Source organism: Octodon degus, unplaced genomic scaffold, assembly GCF_000260255.1.
Source record: "Octodon degus isolate 3935 unplaced genomic scaffold, OctDeg1.0 scaffold00241, whole genome shotgun sequence".
Classification (NCBI taxonomy): domain Eukaryota; kingdom Metazoa; phylum Chordata; class Mammalia; order Rodentia; family Octodontidae; genus Octodon; species Octodon degus.
In genome coordinates, this window is record NW_004524817.1 from 376,210 (window position 1) to 393,728 (window position 17,519).

Consider the following 17,519-nt stretch of genomic DNA (forward strand, 5'->3'; position numbering starts at 1 on the left):
TTTGCTAGCTTCTTTTTCTCCTTCTCTGTGCTTGATCCCTCTGAGGGTGGAGGCCCCACCATGCTCATTCTTTCACTTAAAGCAAAAACTAGGGCTTGTCAACACATAGGCGGTACTCAAGCAGTTAAAAATACAACGGACATTCTCACATAGCTTGAAGCTGATTTACATTTGAACAGTTTGATTTTTCTAATTTAGTTTTATAAATAGATCTTTTTCTGCATGACATATTTAAATTTATCTAGAAGGAAACAGTGCCATTGTTTTTCAGTATTACTATTTCCTCTCCCAATGTAAGCAATCAGAGACTAATCATTTCTTGGGATACAGTGAAGGGTGACAAAAATGTGAACAAAGAACGCAGAAAAGCTTTCAATTGGGGTGGAAAGACCATTTAGAAAGGTCAAGAACACTATGTTGGGTGCTCTTTGAATCCTACAAAGAACTTTGCTGGGTACAGTTGGAACCCCTTCCACCTCTGAGGCATTTTCCCAGAAGAACTGACAACACTGTACCACAGCAATTAATGTGCACCCATGTTTATAGCAGTGCAATTTGTCATAGCTAAATCTTGGGAACAGCCCCAACACCATCACCTGAGGAATGGATAAAAAAGATGTGGTATTTCTACACGATGGTGTATTACTTAGCAATAAAGGATAAACTCAGGGCTTTTATAGGTAAATAGATGCAACTAGAGATGATACTTGTAAGTAAAACGGTCAGACCAGCATGTGTAAACATGATGTTGTCTTGCTAGTGTAAGAATCTCAAAGTGTAAATAAAATCTGAATTGCACAACAGATATTATGAAAGGGAAAAAAATCTGTTCAAAGGGAAAGAACAACTGGGGTGAGGAAAAGGACAAAAGAAAGACAGAAGAAAAAGAAAAATATATGTATATGTATAGGATAGCTTGGATAACTGTACTGCTGATTTCTATTGGTCTATTGGAAGGAACAGTTAATGCTTAAAGTTTTTCTTCTCCTTTTTAATTTCTTATAATTTTTTTGGACCAACTTTGCATGTTTATATCTAGCAATCTAAACAACTAATTTGAAGACTACATTATGTAATATAACAACAATTTTTGAATTTCTACTCATTTATTTAGTGAAATTCTGTATTGTTTCTAATGTTCTTTTTTGTCACTATATTTTATTTTCTTTAAAAAAAGAAAGAGAGCTTTGCAAATACACATTCTGCTGCCAGAAGTATAGGTAAATAACCATGGAAACATTTCATTGTGTTATCTTTCAAGAACTAATAATTATAGAACACAGAATGCATGGAATTAAAACATGAGTATAGTTTGTTGCTTAACCGATTTGGTATCTCAGTTTATGATATACGAAATAAAGAGTCCCTAATCTCTCAGCCAGCCACTATAATCAGATCTGCTTAAAGGTAGCTTAACCACATGAATCTTTTATTGTTAACTATTTTTCATGTAACAGTCCAGCAATGGGCAGGTCTGGCCTGACATGGATCACCACAAAAACTAAGTAGGTAAAATGATGAAAATAATTTGAAATATTTATGTTCATCAAAACATCACATTGTATTCCAAAACACATTCAACTATCATTTATCAATTAAAAACAAAATACTTGTTAAAAAAGAAGCCAAGGACCAATGAGAAGAAGCGGAATTAGGCCAACCAATGTTCACTCTTTTCAAAACAGGGATTTGGAGGAAGACCTTTTTTTATTTTTGCTTAAATTTATTTCACATTCTACAACTACACAGATGGTGAGTGAAAGAAAATATGAAAAAATGTGTTATCAATTTTCTCAGAAATAAAAAAAGCAAATATGTAATTAATACAAATCCCTTTGAATTAAGGCACAACACTGAGCACTAAATGCAGTACCAAAAACTTTGCTTACACAATAGTGAAAAGTTGGTACAATCAATAGACCTACAAATGTAAGTACCATAGTAAATACTTTTAAAGAAAAGTATTGTCACTGTATAAATTATTCAAGTATTAGCAACAGAACACTGAAAAATGAACCTAATTACTTCTTTTCCTCATGTATTTCATAGACCTCTAGACTTTTATTACTATAGATTTTCTCAGGGTATAAATAATGTTAGAGGTTAAATTTGCTTTCTTTTTTCTCTCTCTCTTTATATATAATATATATAATATATAATATATATAATAGAAGAAGCATGATCCATGGGATCATGTAATTCTTTGCCACATTTGTCCTTTTTCTCCACTAAAAGAAATAAAATAGGAAAAGTAAATCCATTTTTCCCCAATTGAATTCACTGTCCCAGCCCCGACTCTATAATCCTTAGCCATGATTCAGTTTATTTGTGAAGGTTTACACATAATTCTAGGCATCTGAAAAATCCTATCATATATTTTAGCCATATGTTTATTTTAAGTAATGTATGCTATTGTTAAATGTTTCATGTAAGTTAGATTTTTATTCAAGATTACATTTTATCTAATCTACCCATGCTCATATAAACCTAGTTTATTAATTTTAACTGCAGTAGAGAATGCTAAATTTATTATCAATGGACTGTATCTTAAAGAATAAAATTATTAAAAAATTCTTATATGATAGCTTTTTTCCTGTTGTGACATCTGCCTTTGGTTCTAACCTTTTAACCCAACACACACACACACACACACACACACACATGCTGACTTTTATTTTAGGCTTTTCAAATCCTAAATTCTGTTGGTAAATATTCTGGAATAAAACTTTTTGGCTCTCATTGTACAATTGATTGAAGTATAATGCACCTGAACTTTTGTCACCCCACTTTTGCATGTATTAATTACATATAACTCAGAAAATGTTTGCAATTGACTGTGATTAAATGAAAAACTGAGGACTGTGTTTAGAATGTTATGTTAATTTTCCCAAAAGCACACTAGTGAAAATGACACCTTAGAGGGGCCGGCCAGATAGCTCAGCAGACTAAAGCGCCTGCTTAGGCAGGTGGCCAGGGTTCGATCCCCAGTGTGCTGTGCCAGCCCCACCCACGGGGCACCCTGAGGCAGTGATTGAGACTGTATGGTGGAACATGCCTGTAATCCTGGCTCTTGGGAGGCTTAAAACAGGAGAATCAGTGTGAGTCTGATCTATGTAGTAAGACTCTGTTGACCCTGTCCTAAGTACAAAAAGAAAAAAAAAAGAGACATCTTAGGAATAGATGCCAACAGATAACACATGAATCACTAACTTACAAGAGTGTGACTATTGACAATATTTTTCAGTTATGTAATTTGGAGCAGAAAATCAAAAGGAAGTGAGTGTTCATCATTTCACGCAGAAAACTAAACTTTCGCAGACGGATTTGCAGCTGGAATTTTGTTTTAGATTTTTTTAAAAACAGCTTCCCTGCCCTTCGTTCCCATGTGTTGTATTTCTGGATGTAATTAGCTTAACATTCTATTCTGACACACACACACACACACACACACACACAAACACACACATACACACACGCTATGTTTCTACAAGGTTCATGCACCTTGTAGTACTTAAACCTGAGTACCCATAACTGTGTTTTTACAAATAAGATATTCATTTGCTCCATGTACTGTAACAGATCTGTTACTGCTGTCAGTTATGCTCCAAAGCTGAATGTCAACCAGTTGAAAGTAATTAAATATGTGTGTGTGTGGGCAATCTAATTTTCTTCCTCTCTCCTCAAAATTATCATGATTTACTTTATAATCACCCATAGACTAATGATTATATGATTTTATAAGCCACATGGTGTCATACTGCATGATCTATCTGGGCAAAACTGTGCTATATGTAGTGTAAACTGAAAAAAAAAGACACAAAGCCAAGATGAAGGAACAAAAAACCAAAAATGATCCTTATTCTTGGGGAATTCACATTCTAATTAGTAAAATGACACAGGTGGGAAAAGACTACTACTGAATAGAGTTGTGTTTTATAGGCACATTTTACCCAAGAAAAAAGCCATATAAGTAGAAGCCAATCGCACGCACCAGGAAAGAAGGCATCAGGGAACAGGTCTGAGTAGACTGGGAATTTTAAAACCTTAGTTCCCACTTTAACCACTTGGTAGCTGGCATCATGACACAGTGTCCCCGTGAAAATGTATTGAGAACATCACAGTATCTCAGTCTTTGTTACTCTCTCCCAAAAGGGGATAAAGGAAAATTTGTTTAATAAAACTTTAAAAGTAGGAGCACTTCTATTAAATTCTTTTTTTTTAATTTTTTTTATTAAATTTATTTATTTGTATGTGTGTGTGTGTGTGTGTGTGTGTGTGTGTGTGGCCAGCTCAGCCCACCAGGGGGCGGGGCTGGCTGGCATGTGGTGCTGGGGGATTGAACCACAGCACTTTGCTAAGCTTGTTCTAAGTAGGTGCTTTAGACCACTGAGCCATCTCACCAGCCCTATTAAATTCTCATAGAAAAATATATCATTCTTACAGAAATTTCAAAATAAAGTTACAGAATATTTAGAGCATGTACATGACAAGTTGACATAAAAAGGAGTTGGCCTGTGGTTGGGAATCAGAAAAAGAAAAAAAAAGCTGCATCTGCTGCCATCTTTTTTGTGGGTCTCAGCTGCTCCGGACCCATCTACCTTCCACTCTCCCACGGTGTAAGAGGGAGCCAAATTTAAAACCTTTTGCCTCCTTTCCCTTTCATGAAAGGAGCTTTTCCTGGAAGAAGCAAGAACAGCTCAAAACCCCCACCGGCTGTGGTGGCTTTCCTCAGGGTGGCCCTCAGCTCTTCCTTCACGGTAGACTTTGATCTTGCTTTTTCCTCTTTTACTTGGCCCAAGCTTGCTCTGCATAGCCAGTTTCTCCCACTCTTCAGTTTTACTTTTTCAAATAGATTTTGCCACTGCTTAACAGAACAAAACAAAGCAAAGCAGAACAACAAAACCTGTACCCAGCTGAAGTCAATCTCTGCTTCCTTTATCAGTCCCAGAATAGTACAGTAGTTCTGTGGGGAAAGGATTAGCAAATAGGTGAGATTTTCTCTTGTTTCAAATCCCCATGTTAGCCCAATTGCTTAGGCATAATCAAAGAACCAGACATGCAATTTCCAGGTCCTGTAGACTCTAGTTAAGGATGCCCAGACCTGGAAATAAGGCACAGCCCAGTAACGACAGTCATCAAGAGGTAGTCAGGGTCTTGCTCTTAGGATTTAGGCTCTGATTCACATGCTGAGAGTAAATGTCTCCAGACGAAGAACAGGAACACTCTGCCTTTTTCTATGTGCTAATATTTCTATGGCCTCATCCCGTAGTACTTCAGTGATGGTGTAAAGAAAAGACATCTGACTGGAAGCCAGAGGCAGTCGTTGGAGGGAGGCATGAGCATACTTGATTCTGAAGTATACTTGAAAGATGTAGCCATCAAAATGGCATGACAGTGGCGTGAAGACATACACACTGAGTGAAGGCACAGTACCTGGACTGTTGCACTGAATGTGGGCATTTATGGCTGATTCATTTTCAGCAGAAGTTCCAAAACACACAATGGGGAAAAGACAATTTCTTCAGTAAATGTTGTAAGCAGTGGTTATTCACATATAAAACAATGAAAATGTACCTTATCCACTTGCGGCAGTTGATACATTGTGTCAACTTGGGATGTGGCAAGCTTGACTGGATCTGCTTGGCCTGTCCAAGCCCTAAGGGTTGGTGGAGGTGGGGGAGGTGCATCCTAGAGTGACTCAGAACAAAAAAAAGGTACATAAAGGGCTGAGGAAGGCTTCTGTGCACCCTACTTCCTTGGAGGAATTCTGATCTTTGCCGCACCACTTCAGAGGAGCTTCGTCTTCTCGGTGGAGCTCCATTCTTCATGGGCAGCATGGAAGGAGGGGTGACAGGCTGGCTAGAGGCCGCAGCGGCTGCCCTTTCTCTTGCTCTTGGCTGATTTCTGCTCCCATGAACTGCTGCTCTCTGCCATGTGCCACTCTGCCTGGGAGCCAACCGAGTACAGACTGAATCCTCCACGAACTGAGAGCTAAATAAACCTTTCCTTCCTTAATTTTGGGTTTCAGGTATTTTGTCTGCCAGGCCCCTATTAAAAATAATTTTTAAGGGGCTGGAGAGATGACTTACTGGAATAAGTGCTTTCTTGGCAAGTGCAAAGGCCTGAGTTCAATCCCTGGTTCCACACACACAATAATAATAATAATAATAATAATAATAACAATAATATTTTTTAGAAAATCATTAAGTCCCTAAAATTCCCATGGCCAGATATATGATTTATTCTTAACTAGCTAGTTAGAATGTTACATCTTTGGTTTAAATATTTTTCATATGTGCTATGAATAACCACTACGAAGTCAATATGAAATGTATTAATTATTGAAACTGTCCCACTAATCGGTTTTGAAACTGTCCCATTACTATTTGTTTATCAATAAAATTAATAAAAAAATAAATATTTCTCATACGTAAGGTGAAAAAACAGCTAACTTTTGTGATATGCCTGTCACTATGGTTTTCATGATACACAACAGTTTTTATTTCCCTCCTTTTTTCTCGTCTCTTTCCCCCTGTGGTATCTGCCTAAACTTGTGTGCTCATGCCTCCACAAAACAAAGTCAAGCAAATAAAAGGAGATTAGGAAAAGCAGACAGAAGACATTTTAAAATTAGGAAAAAATCTTCACTATATAGTTTTTATAAAGTAGAGTAAGCCAAGTTTCTGATGATATATAAATTATTTCCTGAAGCTTGCCCCTTTTACCCACTCATTGTCTATCTCTCTGCATCTTTCACTTTTTTTTTGCTTTTAGATGCCTTTCCTCCTTTTCTGTGATTTTTTTTTCATCTATTTTTCTCTGAGCATTTAAGAACAACTAATTTGAGGATAGCATCATGTAATACAGCAACCGTTGTTGAATTTCTATTGCTTTGTTTAGAGAAATCTTGTAGTGCTGTTTTTTTCTATCACTATTTTGTACTTTTTATTGATTTATTTTTGTTTATTAACATACATGTTTATTAATTCAATCAAAGTATAGAAATGATTATCTGTCCGTTGAACAGGAGCATTTTTATGAACCCTGTTATTCAGATATCAAGGGACTCTTTCATAACAATAAAAAGTTAAAAATATATCTCTTGGTATTAAATGCAGTGGCTTTTCAGTAAATTTCCACTGTTCATCTGTGGTCTGAAATTATGATTAAACATACAACACTGAAAATATAGGTTCCATTTTGCTTAGCTATTCCCTTTCTTAGTATCTTCTCAAAAGAAATAAAAGTGTCATACCACAGCGATATATGCATACCCATATTTGTAGCAGCATAGTCTGTAATAGCTAAACCTTGGAGACAACACAAATGCCAATCAACCAATGAATGGGTAAAAATGATGGTTTTTTTTTTTCTACAATGGAGTACTATTCAGTCATAAAGAAGCATATTCTTGCCTTTGAAAGAATCATTTAAACAATTAGTGTCTTGGTTGCATATTGACAAAATGGAGTCATTAAGCTATCTTATATTTTGTCTTTTTTTTTTTTTTTTTTTTTTTTTTTTTTTTTGTCTTTGGCGGAACTAGGGATTGAACTCAGGCCCTTGTGCTTGCCAGGCAAGTGCTTATTCTACTGAGCCATCTCCCTGGCCCCTATTGTGTACTTTTTAAAGCCAAAAAATGTTTAAAGAATGACTCCTCCTCCTACTTTCAAGTTGATTTCCCCCTTTTCAACACAGGATCTTTCCTGGGAATTTCACCCGTGAGTGCACTTCGGATGTTAGCAGGTGCGTGCCATCCTACGTTCTCCCACGATGCAGATGGGAATTCACATCAGAAAATGAATCACAGTAAAGAAAATAAGATTTTCCTATGGAAATAATGTAGTGTTCAGGGTTATAAATCCCAACCAAAAAGTATGCCTCAAATGTATAGATACAAACAAAAATACATCTTCAAGGGGAAGATAACTGTAAATTTCTAGAAAAGAAAATTAAGTTCCAAACTCTAAGAAACAGATGTTAAACATGCATTGATGGTTTATATTTTGGGTCTCAATTATGAAGTGTACCTCCAGGAAAAAGGGAAGGACTATCTCTAATTTAGACTAAACCTAAGGTACTACATATGAAAGTGCAGAAGCAAGTATTGTCAATGACCAAAATAGTATTTTTGAACTGAAAACAAACATAGAGCTCATCCATTTTAATGATTTCACTGGACTTTAAGTGACACAAAAGTGAATACTATCTCTCATATGTCCTCACGCTCCACAAACAGAATGACAGACTGTCCAAAAGGACTGGACAGAGATAGTGCCATTAAGGTTGTGAGCATGTGTCACACATTCATGCATGAAATGTTTCCATTGGTGCCCAGTGGCAAGGGGTGAATTTCATTGTTTGAAACACTGTCAGAGAGAAGCACCAGTGCATATTTCCACAGTGAGTGTGTGCTGTGCTTCCAACACAGGTTCTGAAGCTACACCACCACCTGAACTGTGCCATTCACAACAGAATGGTCAGGGATCTTCACCAGCCCATAAGGACCAACACCCCCAACACAATTTACACTTGCTGGTGTTGGAGAATCTTAGACCTTAACCAAATCCCATGTAAGGGACTGAATCCTGAGAAGAAAACCTATCCTCCAGTAAAAGAAAATAATGAAAATTACACTTCAAAAAAGAGATAAATTCTATCTTCCATCTTAGTATTGAAAAAGAAATGAGATGCAGGCCAAAATTAGAGAAAAATGAGGGCCACAAGGAAAGCCAACATTTTGGCCCTAGCCTTCTAAAGTCAATTAAGACTCAGGACATATGAGAACTTGTACTGTAACATCATGTAACTCAGTAGTGTCCAAAATTTTCTGATCAAGGAGATTATGGGACCAAAGAGGAAAGTGATCGATGATGTAGAGTGTGCCTAAGGAGAGTCACATGGAGAGAAAGCTTCTCTCAGGCTTTCACAGAGAGCACATTGGCCAAGCCATGGCCATGACTCATCCACATGGCTGACAATGACAAAGTTTCTACAATCTGAGGTACAGGATCTCAGGATAAATCCAGAGGGGATTTCACTGACCTTATCAGACCCAAAAGCTACAACTCTTGTTGCATAGGTCTTGCTTTATCTTGGTCTTAACCAACCAGCAGAAAAGTATAAAAACAAAGTATAAGATCTAAAGCCATGTTCTTATGTTCAGCTGTAGGAGACTCTTGTCAACAATTTCTGACATTGCCAGTCAAGCAGAAGACCCAATACTATTATGGACTACTGGACTCCTTTAGAATATTTTGCTGAATTAACACACCTATAATATTCAAGTAACAGAACTTAACAAAAAAAGGGGATGCAGATGAATGTCCATTTTGTATCTGTGTATTCAAAATGGTTAGGATAGATATATAGTTACATTCTCTCAATGAATAGAGGGATTTGTTCTAATAGTGTTTGTAAATAGAATATCATGTTTACATCTTGTACAGCAATTAACCATTAGGAAGAATGTATGCAATGTGTTAAGTATTGAAAGTGTCCTACCAATTTGGTTTGAAACTGTCTCATTGCTATTTGTTTCTCAATAAAATTATGGAAAAAAGAAGAAAAATGAGAAGGAATGTTTAAATGTTTTAAGTTTCTTACAAACTAAATCATGAAGATTTTCTTAGCCTATTTAGGAAAATAATGGTTCTTTTCACAATATAGAATTAAAATTTCATATTTGTTAGTAAAGTTTTCTGTAGTAAGAGTGTGTTTTAGTCCCTAAAACAAATCCAAAGGCTAAAAAATTACTGAAATTCCCCAAGAGTTTTAGGTGTGCTGGTTAGCATTTCATATTTGTGAAGAAACACCCAAGATAAACAGTTGAAAAGAGGAAAGATTTATTTTGGCTCCTTGTTTCAGGTTTCAGCCAATAGTCATTTGACTCTTTTGTTCTGCTTTGGGGCCTGTGGGGAGGCATGGTGCCATGGCAGAAGAGAGGGCAGAGGAATCCTGCATTACTCCTGGCAGTTGAGAAGTAAAGGAAGAAGGATCAGGCAGAAAGGTTTCCCACTTCTTCTTCAAAGGCAAGCATTTCCCAATGACCCCACTTCTGGTCTCAACTTACAGATATTCTACCACCTCCCCATAGCACCACAGGCCAGCATCTAAGTTTTATCATAGGGGCTTTTAGGAGATGCTGGAGATCCAAACATGAGTAGGAAGTAAATACAAATTTTGTCAATACTATTACTGAAATGATTGCTTTTTAAGACCATGTCTACCTATAACGTTGATGCTCAAAGAAATGATGAGTTCTTGCTTTGTTCCCTTCATATAACTCAAGAGATGAAGGAAGGGCTGGCGAGACAGCTCAGTGGTCTGAAGCACCTGCTTAGGCAAACTTAGGCAAGCGTAGAGATCATGGTTTGATCCCTGGCACCACATGCTGTGCCAGCCCCACCCCCAGGGCAGGCTGCACTGGCCATTAGAGAGAGAGAGAGAGAGAGAGAGAGAGAGAGAGAGAGAGAGAGAGAGAAGGAGCCATGACATGGACTGAATTAAGGGCTTTTCAACCTGAGCCTCTTGCCAATTAGTTAACAGATTTTCCTGTGTTATGTTTGCCAAAAATGCTTTACAAAGTGAAACATGATACCTATATATTTCCAAATTTTGCTTACAAAATGAAGGCTGACAGTGTTCAAACTGACCTATCTCAAAGCATCTCTTCTGATTCCGAATTTACAACAAAATATCACATATATGTGCATATTTGAAAGTAATGAGAACTTTTTGGGGAAGGTGATATCCATAGTCTCCACACAGAACCAGCTTCCCGGGCTTGTATACACTGGAGGTCATGCTCAGAAGCAGCACCTGGAAAAAATGTACTTTGGGCAGGAGAGAATCAACATTGTGGTTGGCTGATAATCTGTGCTAAAGTACTATGGGCCATATGTGGTAGCTGTTCTCCGAAGTCTTCAAAGATGTTTTCTACAGCACAACACCTATTTATCCTATGTAAATGGGCAGAAATTCAGGCATGGTGGCACTTACTATATCTGCAATCCCAGTACTCCTTAAAGGCTGGAGCAGGGGAATCTCAAGTTAGAGCCCAGCCTAGGCAATTTAGCCACTTTAGTGAGACCTTGTCTCAGAATGAAAAATAGAAAAGGGCTGGGGACATAGCTCAGGATGAAGGGTCTGTGTTAGATTTACAGGAGTAGAATAAAAGGGCACACAGTAGATGGCTTTTGCCTCTTCTCAAAAGACTTTGGGTTCTGAGATCACTGAGATTCTGAGTTCTCATGGGTGAAATAAAAGAGCAAGATGAGGATACTTAGTTGAGTGCTGCTTTATAAAATGTGGCGAGACATTCCTTATGATAAAATGACAACAGAATGTCAAAGCACATAGGAAGAATGATGGCATTGGTCAATCTTCAAAGGATCCTAAAGATAGACAGTGAAAATTTGAGATATTTCCCACATCACTAACATTAGGAAAAGGACAAACTACTATCCTGTGTCTTGTGACCCAATGCAGGGAGTAGGACATGGAATTGGCTCAGAGCCTTTCCTGCCTGACTCCTGTATATGCTGAATCTAATCATGAGGAAGGGAGACAAGCCCAACTCGAGGATCATCTTGCCCAGTAACTGACCTACACTTCTCAAAAATTACAGGCACTAGAAATACAGAGAACATCTATTAATTGTTGTAGATTTAGAAGATTCAAAAGACAAGTGAAAAGTTTGATCTTCAATTTCAATTTAATGTTATGCAAGGAAAAATGCTATCAAAGGTATAATTAAAACACTAATGCTATTTGAATATGCACTGTAGAGTAGATATTTTCTAAATACAAATGTTCTGATTTTAATAAGCATACTTAATATATTGTGGTTATGAAAGAAACTATACTTGTTCTGAAGTAGAGAATAATCAATGAGGTTTTAGCAACAAAGGAACATGATGACTTCTGCCTAATCTCAAATGGCTCATTAAAACACAGATAGCCCATGTGTGCTTGCACATGCAAAGTGTAGAGAAACAATTTACTAAGCAAGTGGAGAAAAATGACAGGTACTAGTAGTGCAATCTTATTTTGCTGAACTTAAACTCTTCTCACTATGACCAGCAAAGACCCAGCTGCACCAGGGCAAGTTGGTCACCTGACATCTTCCTTTTCCTGAGTATCCCAAACAGGGATCTCTTTTTTTGTTTAATTGGTTAAAAAATTATTTACACATTTATGGAAGTATAAAATCAATGTAAAATACATGAATTGTGCTATTATGGGTTTAGTATGCTAACTTGGCAACTTGTTAGGGAAAATTATGAAAACAGATATTTACTATGTGCCTTCTCTTCAGGAGAGTACCACTTATCCTATCAATGTGTAAGTTCATGATCAGAAAATACAATCAACATGAAAAATTCTTTACTAGCATATAAAGTCATTGCTTCTGTATGTGGAAGATTAAAAGAAACTAATTTATTTCATGCTGCTGTTCAGTATCTAATGAGGGCTTCCATTTATTTCTTCTGAGATTAGATTTTAGCATACCATACAAGGCATCATTTAATAGCTGGCATGCCTTATATACTAGTTCTGAAGGGAAAACAGATGAATATTGTAATTGTATTTTCAAAATACTTCAAATAGTTTTGATGCCTGGAAAGTCATTTCACTTTTTGCAAATAATAATGGCAGCATTCCTTTGATCTTGAAAAAAAAAAGGTGAGTTTAAAGCAAACTCTTGGAGATTGGGACATATGTCAGTTAAAAGAAGTTTTAGAAAATAAAGTACAAAACCCTATTACTCCCATAAGTTCAGTATAAACCTGTTATATGTGTGTATTAGAATAAACAAAAAGGGGAATTCTGAATGACTTTTTAAGTGTTTTAAGTATCTGCCCTGAAGTTTTCCTTCAAAAAACCATTTGAAAAGTAAGCTCTTAAGTTGTACCAGTGACTTTATGCAAATCATTTCTTCCTATTGGCAGTATGTCTTTTTAAACAACTCCTACTCTTATACAGTTTTTATTTCATTTATCCTAGTTACAGGATAAGTTTTCAAGTAACACAAATCAAATTGTGTTTGTAACTCATGTGTGTAACTGTAAAGGAGCCAACTTTGACTCTTTCTTTAGTGAGAACAGCAGCTGTTCCACAACAAGGAATGAGCTGAAGGAGTGATGTGTTCCCACTTATGCTAAGGGTGTGTTCTGTAGCCAGGACACCATGATGGCACCTTGCTTCTGCTGACAGTTGTTCTGGGGTGATTGTTCTTAAAGGACCCACTCCTAGCAAATACCCTTGGTATAATTCTCATTGTTTGTCTGCAGTGACTCTAAGGGGTGACTCTGCTTGTGCTCCTGGTAGTTGTTGAAAATTCCTACTTCAATGTTAATGTCACAGTGCCTCTATTCAAAAAATATTTCATAAATCACTGCAATTTTTCTTGATACTATATTTAATCATAGTGACTAAAACATGGGAAACAACATAGCTGTCCTTGAAAAACTCCCAGGGTAGGCTTAGCCATAGACTCATAAGTAGAAGTCTATGGGAAATGTGTTGCAGCTTTCTACCCAGGTATCAGGAGATATGAAAGACAGATGCTAACCTACTGCTTCTTAGCTTGCTTCCCTCTGAACAACCAGCACTGACTTCCCTGAAGGAACTAGGTAAAGACTTCTAAATTCATAGGGAATATCCACTACTTACTTTTCTGTGACTTCTAAGCCTGGAAAATACAGGCATAATCAATAGATCTCTGGGAAAACTCTTTTTTTTTTGTATTTTTTAGGGAAGGGTCTACAGGGTGTTCAGGGTCTCCCTACTAGATCAGACTTGTAGTGATTCTCCTGATTACAGTTTCCCAAGTGCTGGGATTATAGGAGCATACCACCATGCCTGGTCTCAAAAACTATTTCAGGGTGCTCTGAGGGTGGGGCTAGCACGACAGGCCCTGGGATGGAACTCCCAGGCCCTGTGCCTGTTTGCAGGCACTTTAATCTGCTGAGCTATTTGGCTGGCCCTAGGAAAATTCTTTATACATGTTTGCTTTTACTTCAGAGACAGTCTTAACCACCTAAATCAAATCTCATCAAAGTTTTTATTTAAAAGGTAACATGGTTAATATTTTAGGCTCTGTGGACTATACAATCTCTATCACAACTACTAGACTCTGCCATTGTAACAGAAAAGCAGCTGCAGGGAACAACAAAAACAATTAGGAGCAATTATGTTACAATAAAGCTTTACAAAAATAAGAGAGGAACCAGATTAGGCTGTAGATTGATGACTCTTGTTTTCAATGAACTTACAGCAGTTCATTAATGTCATGTGACTTCTGTTTCCACTTAAATGTGTGTTTAGGAGCTCAGTAGAACTATAGCAAGGCTTAATAACAGAGTACAAATTGTGAGGGAAGTTCATAATGCTGAAAAAGAATAAGGACATAGAAGCATAGCAATGTGGGTGTATCAGGCTAAAAAGTTTCTGTGTTCTGGGAGAAAAGGTACCACATCAGGAATTTGGTGCAGATTTATCATACATGCCAACTTGCAATAGTTTGTTAGTATAAATGTACAGATGCAATGAAGTGGACTTTTGGGGTTACCAGTAGTTTTGTTTTGTTTTTGACATTTTATGGAATATATTATTTATTTACCCACTAAAATAATTAACTAGTGGTTAAAGATAAATTTATTGTTAAATAAGAGTAAACAAGTAATTTAATAAAGTTTCCATAATCTTCCCTGGGCAAAACTAAGACTCAAGTCAACATTAAGCTAAACATGTCCTGCCTCAAGGTTGTATATGGTGAGATTTTTGGACTTATGTGTAAACATAAAAAGTATATAATTCTTTATGCCTATTTTAAAAATATATTCTAGTTCTTAAATGTTTTTTATTATATTCTGTAGAGACTTAAAGTTCAACATATCAATACTTGATAAAAAATACCTGTTCCATATTATGCCTAAGATGTTTGATATGCAGACAGATAGTGAGGTTAAGCTTAACAGCCTAAGTTGTATGGTAATAACAATAAGCTTGTCTTCTGGATGGTTAACAACCTAAGTTTGCAGACCAAAATTAGAGAAAAAGGTGGGTTGCAAGGAAAGCCAACATTTTGGCCCTAGCCTTCTAAGGTCAATTAAGACTCAGGACATATGAGAACTTGTACTGTAACGTCGTGTAACTCAGTAATGTTCCAAATTTTCTGATCAAGGAGATTATGGGACCAAAGAGGAAAGTGATCGATGATGTAGAGTGTGCCTAAGGAGAGTCACATGGAGAGAAAACGTTCTCGCAGGCTTTCACAGAGAGCATATTGGCCAAGCAATGGCCATGACTCACCCACATGACTGACACTGACAAAGGTTCTACAATTTGAGTTACAGGATCTCAGGATAAATCCTGAGGGGATTTCACTGACCTTATCAGACCCAAAAGCTACAACTCTTGTTGCATAGGTCCTGCTTTACCTTGGTCTTAACCATCCAGCAAAAAAGTATAAAAACGAAATATAAGAAGTAAAGCCATGCTATTATGTTGAGCTGTAGGGGACTCAGGTCAACAATTTCTGACATTGCCAGTCAAGCAGAAGACCCGATACTATTATGGGCTACTGGACTCTTTTAGAATATTTTGCTGAATTTACGCATCTATAATATTCAAATAACGGAACATAACAACAAAGAGGGGATGCAGATGAATGTCCATTTTTTATCTGTGTATTCAAATGGCTAGGATCGATATACAGTTACATTCTCTTAATGAATAGAGGGATTTGTTCTAATGGTGTTTGTAAGTAGGATATCATGTCTGCATCTTGTACAGAAATTAACCACCAGGAAGAATGTATACAATGTGTTAATTATTGAAACTGTCCTACCAGTTTGGTTTGAAACTGTCTCATTGCTATTTGTTTCTCAACAAATTTATGGAAAAGAAGAAATAGAAATTCTGGAGCTGGAGAGAGAGCTCTCCAGCAGTCTAAGCACCTGCCTGGCAAGCACAAAGACCCAGAGTTAATCCCTGTCACCGCATGCCACTCCCACCATGGCATGCCAGTCACGGAAGCCAGGCATAGTGGTGCACACCTGTAATCCCAGCACTGGGGAGGCTGAGATAGGAGGATCACTATGAGTCCAAACTGCATAGCAAGACCCTGTACTAATTAATTAATTAACATTAATAACATTGTCTCAACAACAAACAAGGGTTCCAATTCCATGTTAGCCAACATTTCTGATTTTCTTATTTATTTATTTATTTATTTATTTATTTGGTACTGGGAATTGAACTCAGGACCTTGCACTTGCCAATCAGGTGCTGTGCCACTAAGCTCTATCTCCAGCCAATTTTCTTTTTTATTATAGCTATCTAGGCATATATATGTGGCATCTCATATGCGTACATAATTTGATATCCTTGATAGCTGATGATGTTCTGCATCATAGGGGGAATGTACTATTTGTTAAGCTTCTTTGGAGAAATATTTGTTCCCCATAATCTGTTTACTAATAAAATAGGCAAATACAATAACAACAACAACAACAAAAAGCTAAACACGGCACACACAGAGATAATCTTCTATTCTTAAAACTAACACCACTTATTTCAGTTCCAAAAAATACCTTTTCCTCATAAAAATTAATGTTTTAAATAAGAATTTAGTTTTGGAGATACAATTATATTTTACATGTAAATTTGACTGCATAATTCATTAAGAATGCCATGCAAATAAATTTGCTTCTCTTACAGTCTTTATGCAAGGAAACAAGTTTTGAATGTCCCAAAATACTTTTGCTTCAGTGAGAAATGTATGATGGAGGGACAGGACAGCCCCCTGCTTCAGGAGATGTTGGGAAGGTAGAAAGGAACAATAATTTCCAATAGCTGAAGAGGCCAGAGGTCTGATCACTTTGTAGATTCTGCACACGCTAGAAGCTCCACTTTGCGGGGAAAGTGTGTATAACTGAAGGAATGAAAGTCAAACTAAATAGATGTCTGTAGATCAGGGAAGAACATGGACATTTCAGTCCTGGGAGGTCACAAAGGAAAATAAAATTGCCAGATGTTTTCTCTTGATATTTCTCCCAATGCTTGATCACCCTATGCAATAAAAATTGATAGCTCCAATTTAAACAGGAGGAAATTTAAACTCAGAAAAGGTGAATGGACTTTCCTAAATTTTTACATGCTAATAAGGCAATTCAACTGAAATTTGAACAAAACCTACACATTTTCATTGCATAATTCTAAATCTGGTAGAGGTGGTAGGAAGATATATTCTTTGAGCAACTAAATATTTACTCAAGTAACTACAAAAACAAATTTTAAATCCTGAATGTTTATATCTTAGATGCTTTTTTAAGTCCTGGAGTTGCAGTGGTAAAAAAAAATTACAATTTCTAGCCTCATAGATTTCAAATGTACACATTGGAGGCATAAAATCAAAGTAAGAAATAGTATAGTTAGGCTGAAATCTAATGATGGATAATACTGATATACAAAAGCACATATCGTTCCAAAGTACAATGATTTACATGAAG